Source organism: Hemicordylus capensis, chromosome 4, assembly GCF_027244095.1.
Source record: "Hemicordylus capensis ecotype Gifberg chromosome 4, rHemCap1.1.pri, whole genome shotgun sequence".
NCBI lineage: Eukaryota > Metazoa > Chordata > Lepidosauria > Squamata > Cordylidae > Hemicordylus > Hemicordylus capensis.
The window spans coordinates 87,285,272-87,298,364 of record NC_069660.1 but is presented as its reverse complement, the minus strand read 5'-3'; the positions used below and the strand labels follow the sequence as shown (position 1 = coordinate 87,298,364).

The 13,093-nt window shown below is 45.3% G+C and overlaps 2 long non-coding RNA genes across 2 annotated transcripts; one reads left to right on the top strand and one right to left on the bottom strand.

Moving 5' to 3' along the window:
• Positions 1 to 5,534: 5,534 nt before the first annotated feature.
• LOC128321997 (uncharacterized) lies at positions 5,535 to 8,971 on the bottom strand. The gene is made up of 2 exons (XR_008305464.1): positions 8,740 to 8,971; positions 5,535 to 6,802 (listed from the first exon to the last, which is right to left on the bottom strand). It is a non-coding gene; the product is annotated as an uncharacterized LOC128321997 (long non-coding RNA).
• LOC128321996 (uncharacterized) lies at positions 7,899 to 12,260 on the top strand. The gene is made up of 3 exons (XR_008305463.1): positions 7,899 to 8,489; positions 8,914 to 9,095; positions 12,196 to 12,260. It is a non-coding gene; the product is annotated as an uncharacterized LOC128321996 (long non-coding RNA).
• Positions 12,261 to 13,093: the final 833 nt, after the last annotated feature.

Below are 13,093 nucleotides of genomic sequence, written 5' to 3'. Positions count from 1 at the left end.
GTGGGCAGGAAAGTGTAGAGGGCAGCCACACACAGGGAGGCAGTGAGTTATCAAAAATGATGTTGGCATTGAAATTTTGGGAGGGTGCCACCCACTTTGCCCAAGTGAAGACCCTCCTCTGTTACCAAGAAAGAAAGCATGAGAGAAAGTTGTGGCCTAGCTCTAACGTAACATAGGAAACATAGTCACCCTGTGGCAGTTTTACACAGGTTTCTGTAAATCATATTTTTAAACAAAGGGATATGTCACCTGTCCTTTGATGACTGCCTGTTCTGATATTTCAGAAACGTACACCATCTGGTCTTTATGAGGCCAAGACAAAAGAATCGACCACTCTGCATGGAACCAGAAGACATCTGCTACAGCTTGGCCAGCTTTTTCGTGGACTCTGCCTTGCCTCCTGCCTCTGACACAGAAGTGTAGCAGATGAAATTTGTTCTGATCTAGAGATAAAATGATGAGAGAACTCCTGTTTCATTTCTGCATGCCAGGCTGTTGTTAACAGGCACAGGAGCAGGGAGAATAAAGCCTGGTAACTCTTAACTCTTAACTGGCTATGTCAGGGCATACTTGTTTATAGAGATAAAAATTAATGATAAAGTTATTCAAGATTCCTCTGCTTTCATATATGCTTCTGAAACAGCAGATGCCTCCAGACTTCATATTGCTTTTTCTTTCTTTCTCAAAAATACATATATGAACATATTAAGCCCGAAGCTGCCAGAACACTGGTCCGCAGGGGTCCACGTTGACTACACTGGCAGCAGTTCTCCAGGGTTCCAAACAAAAGTTTCCCCCACCCCACCCCCAGCCCTACCAGAAGATACCAGATTGAACCTGGGGCCTTCTACATCCAAAGCATGTGTTCTGCTATGGCCCCTCCGCTACCAAGAACCCTTCTGCAAAACCAAAGAGCCCTGCAATTTACTTTTGTTGTTCAAAATTTGTGGCACTTCTTTTATCTTGAAAGGGATTTAAAAGCTTGTCATGCTGGTCCTGCTCCTGAACACATCAATGGACAATTTAGCTAGCACTTGTTAGCATAAGAATGGCCTCCATCCAGCTCGTTGTCAGCAGCTGTAATTACAGACATGACAGCCATCAACTTCTCTTTTAGAATCAGTTATGAAAAATGAATAGGCAGTTCATAATACACAGTATGATTTCAATACGTTGTATTAAGACCCATCAATGGAAGCTTCAGAACCTGTGCACTTTGCTAGAAGATACAATGCCAGAATAGTTATGCTGATACCCATAGTTATGGGGGGGGGGGGACGACAACCATGATATTTCAGCTAAGCAAGCAAGCAAATGTGGCACTTCTAAAGTAGAGTCATTTTACTCTTTTCATCCAGAATAACTTCAGTTTTTCAAAATGTTGGTTGAAAATGTTGGTCACAGGAGTGACAATTTCCCCCCAAGGCAGGGGGGGGAGGTGGGGGGGGGCTCAAACTCTGGATGAAAAATGAGTGGAGGGAGAAATCCACCCTTATGTTAGACTTCAACAACTCTCACCACAATTAGCAATTAAGTATTCAAAAAGGTGATAAAAATGTGTTGGCTTATTTATTTATTTATTTATTTATTTATTTATTTAATACATTTCTATCCCGCCCCAAAAGCAAGTTCTCTGGGCGGTTTACAAAACAATAAAAACAGCCAATAAAAGTTAAAACATTTCACAATTAAAATTAACCAATGTAAGTCAAGTAATCCTCATTATGTCCACAGAGGGTCGCTGCAAGCTAACACGTGATACAGTCCTTCCAGAGTCAAGATCCTGAGAGGTCCTCAAGTCTGTTTGGGCTTATATCAAGGGACTTGTTGATCTGCACAGGCCTGAAATGTAAAACTGCCAGACAAGAAAGGGGCTCCAGAGAGACTGAGGCATGGGTATCTAGTAGCAGTTCAGTAAAACATATATTTGCTTGTGAGGCTGTTCCCTGCTGAACAGAAGAGGAGGGCGCCAGTTTGAATTTTAGATTGTATTGAAGCTGTGGCTTTGGGATCTTGATATAAAGCGCGCATGTGTATGGGGGTGGGTGGGCAGGGCTGGTCAAACACTCAATCAAAAATTGGAGATTAGGGTAGGAGACTTATCTTACCCTAATGCCAATCATGCAAACTGCCCTAGTGCATTCCTGTTGCTGAGTCAATGGCACTAATGTTCCCTGTCTTGCTGCACTGCGCTCATATAATGGTTTAATTGCCCACCTCCACGTGGTTGCCACAGGGCATCAAGACAGGGGGAACTTCCATGAACATTCTCACCAACTTCCAAGGGCCAAAACACTCCTAAATCAAAAAGAGAATGGCTGAAAGGATGAGGGAAATTACTCCAAGCAAGTCCCATTGAAATGCCATTGCTTAACTTGTCGTTTAAATGTCAATGAACAGAAGAACAGCCCTGCAGGATCAGGCACAAGGCCTATTGAGTCCAGCACCCTGTTTCACACAGTGGCCCACCACCAGAGGCCTCTGGGAACCCCACAGGCAAGAGGTGAGGGCATGCCCTATCTCTTGTTGTTGCTCCCCTGAAACTGGTATTGAGAGGCATTGTGCCTTTGAGGCTGGAGGGACTACTTGAAGTAATTTCCCAAGGATTTCTTAAGTCTGCTTCACATATAACAGGAAGATACAGGTCCCAACATTCCCATAAGAACATAAGAACAGCCCTGCTGGATCATGCCCAAGGCCCATCTAGTCCAGCATCCTGTTTCGCACAGTGGCCCACCAGATGCCGCTGGAAGCCACAGACAGGAGTTGAGGGCGTGCCTTCTCTCCTGCCATTACTCCCCTGCAACTGGTACTCAGAGGCATCCTGCCTTTGAGGCTGGAGGTGGCCCACAGCCCTCCGACTAGTAGCCATTGAAAGACCTCTCCTCCATGAAGTCATCCAAACCCCTCTTAAAGCCATCCAGGTTGTTGGCTGTCACCACATCCTGTGGCAGAGAGTTCCAAAAGTGGACCACGCGTTGTGTGAAAAAGTACTTCAATTTGTTGGTCCTAGACCTCCTGGCAATCAATTTCATGGAGTGACCCCTGGTTCTAGTGTTGTGTGAGAGGGAAAAGAATCTCTCTCTCTCCACTTTCTCCACGCCATGCATGATTTTATAGACCTCTATCATGTCTCCCCGCAGTCGTCTTTTTTCTAAACTAAAAAGCCCCAGGTGTTGTTGTCTTGCCTCATAAGAAAGGTGCTCTAGGCCCCTGATCATCTTGGTTGCCCTTTTCTGTACCTTCTCCAGTTCTACAATGTCCTTTTTAAGATGTGGTGACCAGAATTGTACACAGTACTCCAAGTGTGGTCGCACCATAGTTTTGTATAAGGGCATTATAATGTTAGCCGTTTTATTTTCAATCCCCTTCCTAAAGATCCCTAGCATGAAATTGGCCTTTTTCACAGCTGCCGCACATTGAGTCAACACTTTCAACGAGCTGTCCACCACGACCCCAAGATCCCTCTCCTGGTCCATCACCGACAGCTCGGATCCCATCAGCATATACTTGAAGTTGGGTTTTTTCGTCCCAATGTGCATCACTTTACACTTGCTAACATTTAACCGCATTTGCCATTTTGTCGCCCACTCCCCCAGTTTGGAGAGATCCTTTTGGAGCTCCTCACAATCCATTTTGGATTTCACTACCCGGAAGAGTTTGGTATCATCTGCAAATTTGGCCACATCGCTGCTTACCCCTGCTTCTAGATCATTTATGAACAAATTAAAAAGCACTGGTCCCAGTACAGATCCCTGGGGGACCCCACTTATGGGCCCATAATTGGCCCTTATGGGCCCTTATGGGCCCTTATGGGCCAATCACCTACTGTTTGAAGAAGGGCATTTGCATGACTGAGAAACACCCACCTTGGAACCTCTGCCCTTAGTGATTCTCCAGGGTAGTAGTCCACTATGCATTTCCAGATATGCAAACATTCTTCATACATTAAAAAGAAAAATGTGATTAATTCACAGCAGAAATACAGGGATTTATCTTTGCTGTTGTGCAATGTAGCCCTTTGATGCCTCATTGCAGGGCTTTCTTCTGTCACAGGGCAGTTGCAATGCTAAAGGCTATGCACATCAAGATATGAAAGCATGGAGTAGATGTAGGAAGTAGACCAGCTGGGTTGGTTCCTTGGATTAAAAAATGGGGCTGGTTTCTGAGCGCTGTTGCTAAGAGCTTTGGAACTAAGCTGCTAGCAGAGGGCTTCATGCTCACAAATCTTCCTGCATATTAACAGTAATTCCCAGCCCATCAAGAAATGGCTGCTCTCCCATAGTTCCATGGTACCAATGGAATATCAGCATGCGTCAGGCTGATAGAGAGGCAAAAAGCCAGCACAAGCTCCACTGGGTGAGCTCTAATAGGAAGTCGGATTTGCACAGGCTACCCTAAATGAGACAGAATGGAGATTCAGGAGAAGCACCAAAAGGAGACACAAGCAGGGGCAGCCTCTGTACTGCCGAGGAGCTCTTGCCTGAGAGCCAGGCTCAGTGCACAGAGCCAAGTTCACGTCAAATCCCCATTCAAAGAGCTTAAGGGAACAAATCCACTACTCCTCCTGTTTCATGATTAGTAGGACACCCTCCCCAGCGTCCTCAGCTGGCCAGCACTCTTCTCTCCCAGGGCCAAATCCGAAGCAGGTGTAAATCCACAGAACCCAGTTCCAGCCATACAGCCTTACACCAAACTGGGGCAGGCTCTCTGTCATACATAGCACACAGACACACATGCTTTGAAGGGCCAAACTAGACGTGATACATGAGATCTGACTGTGAATAAGATGCCCCACAGTGTGGGTTGGTTTGTTTTTCAGTTGAAAAGCAGCTGTGGGCAGCCATGCAATTTGGATTGGGCCCATTGTGCTAAAGGGGAAGGGAGGGAGGGTTAACCCTTCCCCCTACACTGTTTTTCTGTTTGCAAGACTACTCCCCCTCAACCTGCTATTTGCCCCACGGGGGGGGCATAAGGGTACTCTACTTTGGGGGAGGCAAATTCTATTGGGCAAATGGTGTGCTGGGGTAGTTCAGGAGATTCTTCTGCCTGAGGGAAAGGATAAGACAATGACCCTCCCCTCTCTCTTCATGGGAATATTCTGCATTCTCAGGCCATTTTGCCAAGGCAGCAGTGGCAGCAGTATGTGTGCCCTCTTGGTCTATGCCAGAAAGTCAGGGGAGAAAAGGAGAAAGAAGACACACACACACTTGGGGGGGGGGAGAGGGGGAAGTGGACAGCATGCCCCAGTGGGATGAGGAAGGGCAGTGATAAAGGGATCAGGCAGGCTTTTGAGGTGATGCCCATGGTGGCAGGGAGCCCGTGCTTGCATCCCTCCTCATGCCCATGCCTAAGGCAACTGCCTCACCCTGCCTCATGGAAGGGCTGGCCCTGATGGTGTGAGAGGATGGGTTGTGTCCACTCTCCCCCAGCACTGCATTTATTTCTTTACTTACTTACTATATTTATATACTTCCCACTAACAATGTCTTTAGGCGGTTTACAATAACAAAAACAAACAAAAACAAAATTAATTCAGTTAAAACATATATAAAATTTACAGTTAAAACAATCAATACAATTCAGCTTAAAACATCAACTAAAAATTATGAATCCCCTTCTTGCAGCTTCTTTCTTTCTTTCTTTCTTTCTTTCTTTCTTTCTTTCTTTCTTTCTTTCTTTCTTTCTTTCTTTCTGTGATAGAGGGGGTCCTATTCACAGATCTGAGTCCAAACTAGGGGCAGTCAATTCAATCCAAAGAAAAGCAGGATTAAAACAAAGACACCTGATGAGTTTTTTAAAAAGTAGGATGCAAATTCAGGAACTGTTCAGAACACTATCCTCTCCAGAGTGCTATAAATTGGAAATCTGCAACTTTTAAGACGATTATAATTTTAATATTATGCCCTTGAAAAGACTGTAGCTGCATTGTAGCAGACTCCACTGAGTTCAATTCATAGGAACAGAAGGGACAGCATGGGAGAATTTATGTAGTGGGGGGTCCAACACCCCCTGGCATGAGGGTTCCAGGTAGGGATGTGCACAGAAGGTCACAGAATGTGCACAGAATGGGGATGAGGGTTCCAGGTAGGGATGTGTCTGACGTTTGCATGTGCACCGGGTACTTCTGCATACTTCCAGCCCGACAAGGGGACAGGGTGGCAGGGAGGTACGCTGCCACCCTGCTGGACCAGTTTACAATGGAGCGCCAGCGGGGGGAAAGCAGCGGGAGGAGTAAGTGCACCCTCCCCAACCCTTAAAGTCATCCCGCCCCCTGCCGCCTTCGAACTTCCCCGCATTGGTTCCATGTACATCCCTAGTTCAGAGATGCCAAAATTGGTTAACCCAGTCTGCTAGTTATTCTTGGCTTTAAATGTCCTGTAACATTAAAGAGAACTGTTGTTGTAATTGTTGTTGTTGTTGTTGTTGTTGTTGTTACATTTTATATCCCGCTCTTCCTCCAAGGAGCCCGGAGCAGTTTACTACTTACTTAAGTTTCTCCTCACAACAGCCCTGTGATGTAGGTTAGGCTGAGAGAGAAGGGGCTGGCCCAGAGTCACCCAGCTAGTATCATAGATGAATGGGGATTTGAACTCGGGTCTCCCTGGTCCTAGTCCAGCACTTTAACCACTACACATGCTGGCTCTAATGAAAAGAGAGGGAGAGCAAACTTCCATGGCCGAGCAACAACAAAAATCCCCAGCAGGCTCTGATCCAGGTCCTGGAGTTCTGTCACATGTCTCCTGGGTTATCTCATTGGCTGTCTGCTTCCAGCAGCTGTGATGCTCTTAACACCTCCCTCCTGTAAGAAAACAAGCAGGATTTAAATCCCCCCACACTCTTCTTCCCACTCCAGCCAGGGGTCTGATTTTTGCTTACTTGCTGTTTTTTGCAAGTGGGAGACTGCCTGTGAATTCCAGCTTGAGCTGCACCACCAAAGAAAGGTGGAATATACATACGTATATTGAAGGAAGAACAAAATATACTACGTATTATAAAGCTCCAAAACGGAACATAATAAACCATGAACACTTCCAAAATTATTCAGAAAGTGGAAAACATTATTACAATGTATACTACCTCTGATTTTTTTAAAATTTTCATTTATGATGAATAGTATTGATGCTTCTTCCAAACTTCCATCAGTTTTGATGGCCTTCCTTGACATTAAAAAAATCTGTCAACTTAACCATGCCTAAGAGCCCCTGGTGGCACAGTGGTAAAACTGCCACCCTGTAACCAGAAGGTTACAAGTTTGATCCTGACCAGGGGCTCAAGGTTGACTCAGCCTTCCATCCTTCCGAGGTCGGTAAAATGAGTACCCAGAATGTTGGGGGGCAATATGCTAAATCATTGTAAACCGCTTAGAGAGCTTCCAGCTATAGAGTGGTATATGAATGTAAGTGCTATTGCTATTGCTATTGCTATCAAGCACCATACATATAGCAGCCCTTTTGATTCCAGGAATCTTGTGTTTTCTCCATTTATTTACTGGCTGGCCTCTTTAAAAATATATATATATCTTCCCTTTAAAACATGCAATAAAATAAAAACATTAAGACATAATATATTACAGGCAATCAAAACTTTTATGGCTGTTAAAGGAACCACAACCACACCTCATCCTTGAACTCACAAGCTGGCCTTATTCAAGCCACTGCTCTCTCAAGTTCAGTCCCTTAATACTGACCTACTTGGCAGATCTGTTATGCAGATTACTAAGAAAGTGCATGTGAAGTAATTTGGACATCAAAACATCAGTACTAAGTATCTCTCTATATATAATTCTCTAAGGCAGACCCATGGCTAATCCTGTGTGTGGCAGCTCTCGTGAGAGTTCGCAAGCAGAAGCAAGTGACTGGGCAGTGGGGATTCCATATGCAGATAGGGAGAAGGAGCCTGTGATGGTTAAGGTCAGTTGGAATGCAACTGTTCTTGACTGTAGAGGAAAGGAATCTATATATATAAAAGGATAGTGGACAGGGGTATGTGAAGAGAGGGGTTGTGAGAGAGGAAAGAGCCCCTTCAGGAGGAGGCTGCCATTGTATGAATTAGATGAGGAAACAAGATGAACAAGATCTGTTAACTCAGGAAGGGCGGGGGAGAGAGAGAGAAAGAAAAAAAGGAGGGGAAGAAAGACAGAGAGGAAGAGCGAGTGGAGGAGAGAGAAAGAGAGAAAAAGAAGGGAGAAGAAAAGAGAAAGAAGGAAGGGTGAGGGATGGGACTGAGTCTGTCAATGGCCTGAGACGAATGAGTGGCCATGGCAGCAGTGGTGGCAGCAAGGAAGGGCCCAGTCAACCACTGCTGCTGTTTGGGGCTACCAAGGCCATTGGTGGAGGGAGGGAGGCAGGCAAGCAAGCAACAAGGCCTGGGTCTGTCAGCAGCCTGAGAGGAACGAGTGGCCATGGTGGTGGCGGCAGCGAGGAAGGGCCCAATCAACCGCTGCTGCTGCTGCTACTCCTGTGGGGAAGAGCAGGAGCGGGGCTCAGGTGAGGGTGAGGAGGCCTCTGGGGATAGGGGGCTGCAGCTTGGCCAATAGGCACCAGCAACCCTGCAGCCATGACCAAGAGGGGTGAGGAGGATGGAAACAATGGGATGGAGGAGGAGGAAGAGTGCAGTTCAGGCGAGGGTGGAGAGATCTCTGAGCAAAGGGGGGCTGTGGCAGAAGGTGAGGGGAGCAATCAAGTACAAGCACACAGATGCTCTGAACGGGTTGAGCTCGTTGTAATTATTACTCACCAGCCAAATCTTTGGCTACAGGCCTCTAATCTTTGTAGAGACTATTCTGGAAAGTTGTCACTACTCTTTTTTTCCCTTTCCCCTTTTTTAATAAAGACATACAGTGTGGTTCAATGCTCTATGAGGAGCTGTTGTATTCTATCAAGTAATCTTTTGTGCTTTGTTGTTTGGAAGTTTGTCCCAGTGGGGACCCCATAGAACAGGACAGTCAAAGTCCCAGCCCATGGGCCAGATCTGGCCATGAGGCTTCACTCTCCGACGCCAAACCCGGAGCCATGTCTGCCACTGCCACCATCGCCGAGAAGCTTCAGGGGCTGGCAGCAGGCTGGTGAGGGCAGCTGAGCTGGGTGGCTCAGGTAAGTATATTATTCAGAATCTCCTTCTGCACATATTCTGGTGTAAAAAGTAATGCATTCCGCTAATTTAAGTGGCAGAATTGTCCATGCAGAGTTTGGTAGAGAAGGAGCAAGGCAGGTGTGAGAAGGTGGTGTGAGGCAGGTGCGAGAAGACTGCATCAGGTGGTGCAGGGGGGGTACAGCCCCATGGAAGTGCATTGGAATCAAATCCAGCCCACCACATTTGAGAGTTTGACACCCCTACTGTAGAGCGTGTGTGTGTGGCGGGGTGGGTGGGGTGGAATCAGAAAGGAAAGGGAGGGAAAGGAGAAGGAGAAAATGGAGTTGTTTCTGGAATAAAGTCTTAGTTAAATCCACATAAGATTGTTTTGAGTTTATGGGGGAAGCAGTTATAAAACAGGGATCCAGTGCACCCATGTGCACACCTACCTATACAAGCAAAGGCTTCTCGCCCATTTCAGTGCTCTCCTTTCAATCTCCACTAATGCTGTCCCTAACATTGCATTAGCATTTATGTATACAACAAGCTGCTGAATCAAAGCTATCAGTTCTTTAATAATGTATATAATACCCCTCTCCCCCAAATATTCATCATAAATAGTGACAAAATATTGGCAAAAATATCAATGAAAGCAATAATACTTGAGGACTCACTCTGAAGAAACGTTGTAATTTTGAAAGTTAGCATTTTTGCAGCAAAAGCAGAAATATAACAAAAAAGCAAAAGTTAATCTGCTCTTTAAAATTAGACGCCATATTCCAAACTCAAAGTATGTATGAAGTATGTACAAAGTATGTACAAAGAAAGCAGTGTTTTAATATTTGTTGACTGGATTCTGCAATAAGCCTATCTACATCTCTAATATAAAGTTGTCATGACAAATATCCAGCAAAATCTGCTTCAATATGCGATAATCCCAAATGTATTCCTGAGTTCTCAGTCACAGCTGCCGCAAGCATATAACTCAGATGTGGCTGTCCTTAAAAACTGATCCTCTCATAATTACCTAAAGATGAGATGCAAAATCCTGAGGATGCTGGGTAATAATATGTAAATCAGGTTAACCTGCTGCAGCGGAACCAAGCTTCAGTCTTGGAATTACTTTCCAACATGACTGTGAGGCGCTACCATTGATGCTTCAGCATGACACGCTACTCACAGCCCTACAAAGAAGCAGGATTCTGAGAGGGAAGAATCAGGTAGTGGTGCTTAAGCCTCAGGCTGCTCAGAGCAAAGGTTTTCAGAGCAGAGACAAATGAACAGAGCCTTCTCATTTCAGGAATAATAACTTTACTTTATAAACTTTTTGATAGGTTTTCAGTTTCGTAGCATTGAAGCCCCTGCAAGTTTCATCCCCCCGCCCCACGTTTGCCCTAATGAGCTGCCACTTCAAAATTAAGACCTCACTAAGAAGTATCATTCATAGGAACATAGGAAACTGCCATATACTGAGTCAGACCATTCATCTATCTAGCTCAGTATTGTCTTCACAGACTGTCAGCGGCTTCTCCAAGGTTGCAGGCAGGAATCTCTCTCAGCCCTATCTTGGAGAAGCCAGGGAGGGAACTTGAAACCTTCTGCTCTTCCCAGAGCGGCTTCATCCCCTGAGGGGAATATCTTGCAGTGCTCACACATCAAGTCTCCCATTCATATGCAAGCAGGGCAGACCCTGCTTAGCTATGGGGACAAGTCATGCTGGCTACCACAAGACCAGCTCTCCTCTCCCATTCTTTAGCAACTAGACTGGAGGAGCCTGTCCCTTGTGGTCAGCTGGTATCATTACACTTGCCCACTGTAAAGGAAAGTGGACTGTCGACTCCTGGCAACCACAGAGCCCTGCGGTTGTCTTTGGTAGAATACAGGAGGGGTTTACCATTGCCATCTCCCACGCAGTATGAGATTATGTCTTTCAGCTTCTTCCTATACTGCTCACTGTACAGCCAGCCAATTGGCCAGTATTTGGTATACAGAAAATTGCTGTGACTCCTTGTGACATCTGGGAGCAGCCTCATGATTATCCAGAGAGAAGAGGCGGCACTGGTGGCAGATTTGCATGATGTTAAAGTGGTGGCCAGTTGTTCATTTCACAGACTTGGGACTTCACACAAGCATCAGGAGACCCCTAAATATACAAATCCTAAATACAAAAAGTCCTGAAACAAACAGGACACAGGAACTGCCACTGTAGAGGCTGCACAACCCTATTTCCATTTATGTTAATGTCTTGCTGTATATTATCTATTTAATTTTGCATTTTGTATATGTTTAAATGTGACTGCTTTGTGGTTTTTCACAAAAAATGGTATATAAGTAACTTAAGAGAAAGCAAAAAATAAATAACAAATATTTATATACTACTTTTCAACAAACATTTCTAAAGCAATTTACTAAAGAAGGAAGGAAGGAAGGAAGATGGATCCTTGTCCCCAAAGGGCTCACAATCTAAAAAGAAACATAAGATAGACACCAGCAATAGTCACTGGAGGGGTACTATGCTGGAGGTGAACAGTTACTCTCCCCCTGCTAAATAAAGAGAACCACCATTTTAAAAAGGTGCCTCTTTGCCCAGTTTGCAGGGGGCAATGAGCAGCTCGGGGAACTAAGTAAATATCTGCTTGTTGCCACATAGATCCAGTGGGGTGAATGAATGAACAAACAAATGAATGAATGAATGAATGAATAGCTGAATGAAGTGCAGCAAGCCACATACCTAATGGTTGTGTGGCTTGGTCCTCACTTGCTAATGGCAATTGTCAGATAAGGGCTTTAAGATGGGTGGCCATGTGCCTGGCTCAAGGTAACTGTGATAATATCCAAGATGTGGCAGCTACCATAATGCTGTGAGGTGCTGGCAAAAATCCGCTCCTTGAAGCACTGGAGCTGGATCACTGTTCCACAGGAGCGCACAATCTGTTAAGTGTGCCCCAATCACATTTGACAATGTACATAATACTTCGAAACCCAGACAGAAGGAGAGGACATAACCTCTGGAGATTCATTTTTTAAAATGTAAAGAAGACTAATTGTACACAAAATGGCTGGGCTGTGGGGAGGCTAGCCTTGCTGCTCATCACTTTTAAGACAAACCTTTTCTATCAGCACACCAGCGTTGGTGATCCATAAAAGAGAGTCGTGCGGCCACCAAGAAACTGTGTTCAAGAGCACTTTTAAAAGGTAGGTCACAAAGCTGTATAGGCATGCTGGGGGCAGCAGGAGGTTGTCTCTCACTAATGTCACAGAGAATATCCGGTTGGAAGACGTGTGTGTATTTCACAGTTCCGCAACCATACAGCATAAGTTTAGAAATGGACTGGATACCTAGCTACATAATTCAGCAACCACGTTTCCAGCCTCTAAGGCCGTGAGCATAGGCTTGAAAGCATATGGGCCATGCCTAGTGAAATCTCAGAAACCAGAGCATGGAATGAGCAGGATTATTAGTGGTAATGGGATGGTTCATTCAGTGTCCTGCTCTTTTGTCTGCCCTCCAAAGAGCTGGAGGGCAGAAATTCACATATCATTTCCATTACTTTTCGGACCTCATTGGGTGCCAAAGATAGTGCATGGGCTCCATTGCAAACTAGTGCAAAAATTAGAATCCCCTTTCCTTTCCCTTTCCCGCAGTGCAAGCCTATAGTAAGTCAGCTCTGGTGAGTGAATGAGGAAAACCTGCCTGGGCATCTTTAATGTGAATGACTCCCTTGGTGTTTTGATGACACATTTAGGCCTGACTGGCATTTTTCCTGGGAAGTGTAAATGTGATAAGATGAGAAGAAGGAATATCCTGCTGCAAGGTTTAATGTTTTCCAGGAGGGGGCAGACCTGCACTAGGAATGTGTCTGCTTCTGTGGTGAAATTCCATCTTTCAGTGCACTATACTGAACTGAGCACAGAGACCGCAGAGCAGTGCACACAAGACATGCATGTCCTGCTCAGGCAGCTGTAAGGCATGAAAGCATGTCTAAGTGCCAGGATGGCAGAATCTGTGGGAGAGTTC